This window comes from Tachypleus tridentatus, chromosome 3, assembly GCF_004210375.1.
Source record: "Tachypleus tridentatus isolate NWPU-2018 chromosome 3, ASM421037v1, whole genome shotgun sequence".
NCBI lineage: Eukaryota > Metazoa > Arthropoda > Merostomata > Xiphosura > Limulidae > Tachypleus > Tachypleus tridentatus.
Window position 1 is genome coordinate 4,022,417 of NC_134827.1, and position 3,756 is coordinate 4,026,172.

Sequence of the window (3,756 nt, forward strand, 5' to 3'; positions counted from 1 at the left end):
CATGTTATTGATATTATTCAGTCAAGTCAAAAGTCAAATCCTTCTGAAACCCAGATAGGACACTGGATCCAGTGTTTCATTTCAATATCAGCAGCACAAATGGATAAGAATAGTAACACTTTCTTTCCATGGATGTTAACTCCCAATTACATGCTGGTATCCATTTCACACTGGGAAAAAAAGTCTCTAACTCAAGGACACAAGAATGTGTTGTAAGCAATCCTTAAACTTGTGTGGATTATGAATCCAAAACACTAGCCACTAGGCAATGCTGCTCTAACATTTAGTATAGTGTTTTAATCTAGAATGATAAAGGTGAAATATTGTAGTTTTAAAGCCATTTGAACATTGTAATATATGTAGATATTCTTCTTGCTAACTACTGATTCTCAAATTTTAATTGTTTTGTTGCCAGTACTGTTTTAAAACAAGATGCCACGTAGTTTAATGTATCTTTTTTATTTATTTTATCTACACCCATACAATATTTTTTCTAACTTTAATCCCAAATATTTTATGTAAGTACAGAAGTTGTACACTTACATAATTAGCCATGTTTTTAGCATTTAAATTATTTCATCTTATTTATTCTTTAATCATTTCCATACATATAGAAATTTATCAGCAAGAGAAAAGTTGAGATGGTGGATCTAATGGGAGGAAAGGATATGGAAGGAAGAAGGCAGGGAAGAGTAGGCCAAATAAAACAAAAGGCAAACTCAGTTTGTTAGGGTACAAGGTAAAGATCACAAACCAAAAAAACAAAACAGTAGATGCTATATAACAATGAATGGCCTTGACTCAAACACAGGAGTATATCTGGATACAGTCAAGGGGAGAAGAAAAGGATGACCAACCCTTCTGAACTACAGAGGTATTAGGAAGAAAGGGGCAGTCAGAGAAAGAAGCTAAGTATGCTGATAAAGGGTATGTGAAATGTCAATGGCAAACAAATCAGGTCATCAGTGACCACAGGCTAAGAGAAGAAGGAAATATGTTTCAAGGGGCAGATAAAACAAGGGACACCAAGAAAGTGATTCAGACAGAAGTAAAGTGAAGACAAAGGGCCACAATAATGTAGAAGGGCAGAATGCCTTAGAGCCCTCCAAATCTGAAAGTAAGGCATGAGCATGGAAAAGAACAGAGAAAGTGTAAACCTTATGGTATTGGGAAAAACAGAGGGTATGGGATGTGGCTACCCAGTATCCAGAAAGCAAGGAGACTGAAGATCCACATTCAAAGAGTAAGGCAAAAAATTCTGCCACAAGTCACAGAAGGTTTAGCAGTAAGAAATCCTCTGTTACCAGACCAACAGCAGAAGACTTTCTACTTATGGAATTGTAACAGTTGGAAGTATAGTTTCATGGAAGATGGCTATAAGAAACTAGCTAACAAGAAGGTGGCTTGACTTGTGAAACTGTTTCAGCTTGCAAAGGATTTGACAAAAGCTAGGCATAAGGATGCAGGACAGGGAGACTGGGGTGTAGAATGTGGAAACAAGGTTGAGAAAAAAGGGAGGAACAAAGTGGAAGAGGGACAGGTGGTGACAGAAGCAGATGTTACAACCTGGGAAACCAAGGTTGCACTGTTGAATAGGATGCAATCAGGAGAACTTGAAAAGGAGTGAAGTGGACAAGTGAAATCACCCAATGAACCAATCAGATGGGAGGATACACAGAAAGGTATCTGTGTGACCAATCCTAGCTGAAGGCAGCAAGTATCAAAACCTGTGGATGCAAGTAGAGCTTGGTGATGAGGCCCATGGCAAAGATATCCAATAGGGAGGAACTCAATGGCAAAAGTCCTTGAAAGTGAGAGAATATAATGCCCACTTCTTTAGATAGATCCTGTCTGGGTGAAAAAAATCCACAACTAAATTGAAAACAAATAACACAAAACATGTATTAATATGAATGTGATGTGAATTTGCCCAGTATAATAGATCTAACATTCGAAAACAAAGATCTTTGTTTTCAACTGTTACAATTATCCAGTAACTTAAATATCTCCATGATAATGTTTCATTATTTTTATTATTTGAAATTTGTTCAAGTTAATCAGTTTCAAAATTCATGAATATAATTCAGTAGTTGAAATTTGAATTTCCAGTTATTACTATTTTTAAATAATCCAAACTCTAATTAAAATAATGCTATTGTATTTGTTATTAAGCACATAATATCACAATGGGCTATCTGTGCTCTGCCAACCATGGATATCAAAACTTTTTTTTAAAGCTAAATTAATGAGAACACTCAATTTATTGAATGTATTCTATTAATGAGCCTGACAATTAATTGATTATCAAACTCCACTAATTGTTCAGCTTTTTTTGTTATGCTATAATTTTTTTCCTCTTTTCTCATTACCCTAGCCATTAACCAATTTGCTTATTCTCAATTTTCAACATTCCCTTACCAGTGTGCAAGCTTAAATTGTTGGTGTTTATAACGGATTTCATTAGAGTTTTCTTGAACATCTTGATGCCTATCCTGTTCAATAATTAGAGACCATCTCAATTATATGATTCACCTTTGTCATGATAACTATCCTATAGATCCAACCAGCGCACCTGTTGCTCGAAGAATACTTCTACTTTTATTGTGAAAATACTCTTGAAATGGTTGTATGTTTATATCTATCCCTAAACCTGTGAAAAAATGTAGTTTTCAAACAGCTTTTCTGGTTAAATATTTCAAATGTTGTTGCTCCTACATGCACAACAGAAAAAAAACAACTTCTTAGTTTCAGCAAATAATCAGTCAAAATGCTTTATAATATCTTGTATTACAGAATATAGCAAGCATTTTCTATTCGTACTTTTTCTATGCAGCCCAGTTCAAGCAGCTTTATCACCTTACTTAATAAGAATGTTCTCACTATCCACACCTCTTCATCATTTCTTCCTTGTTTGAAGCAGACAAATGTTAATGCCTCTGTTGTTCGATTTTTTTTTCACTACTACAAACCTTTAAAAAACACTCTTCTCCTGTTGTCCAAAAGTAACCTCTACCATAACTCTATCCAAATGCTTTCTTGATTTCTGATCTAATCTGCTTCAATTTACAGTTTATTTCATCAAATAATCTACAGTGATAAAGATACAAGGAAAGCTGTGTGTACTATTAAGTGTTCATCAAACCTCACGGGTTAGATTTACCTTATTTCTAAAAATGTCACAACTTTTTTAATTGGTATTAAAGTGATATGAAATGCACCTTTAGTGCTTTATACGCATTCACAATTAGCTTTGAGATTTCATAAATTCAGAATTTCTTTCTCAAGTTCCTACCACAATGTTAAACATGTATTTAAACAGAAAACACAATAACAGAATATTAAAAGTAATAAATTACAAAGAAAGTCATTCTCAAATGCGAATTTCCATTGGTGAGTGGTTTTTTATAATTAGTAATTCCTTTAATTGCTAAGAAAATTACAGTCACAATAATTTAGCTTTGCGTGCATATGTACATTGTATATAAGCATTTTATGTTGAATTATGAAAAAGTTATGTAGAGCATTAATTAATTTTAAACGATAACATATGCATAATCCCTCATTTAATAAAAAAAGAAAGCTTTATACGATGATCAGTTAAAAATACAACTTCACACAGGAAATGTTTATTTGAGCTGAAGTAGGTGTAACGTACATTACTTACTAGAAATGTATAAACGTTTTCTCTATAAATAGTATAATACAGATAGATGGATAAACAGACACGTGTATAGATGTATATTTCTTCATGACATT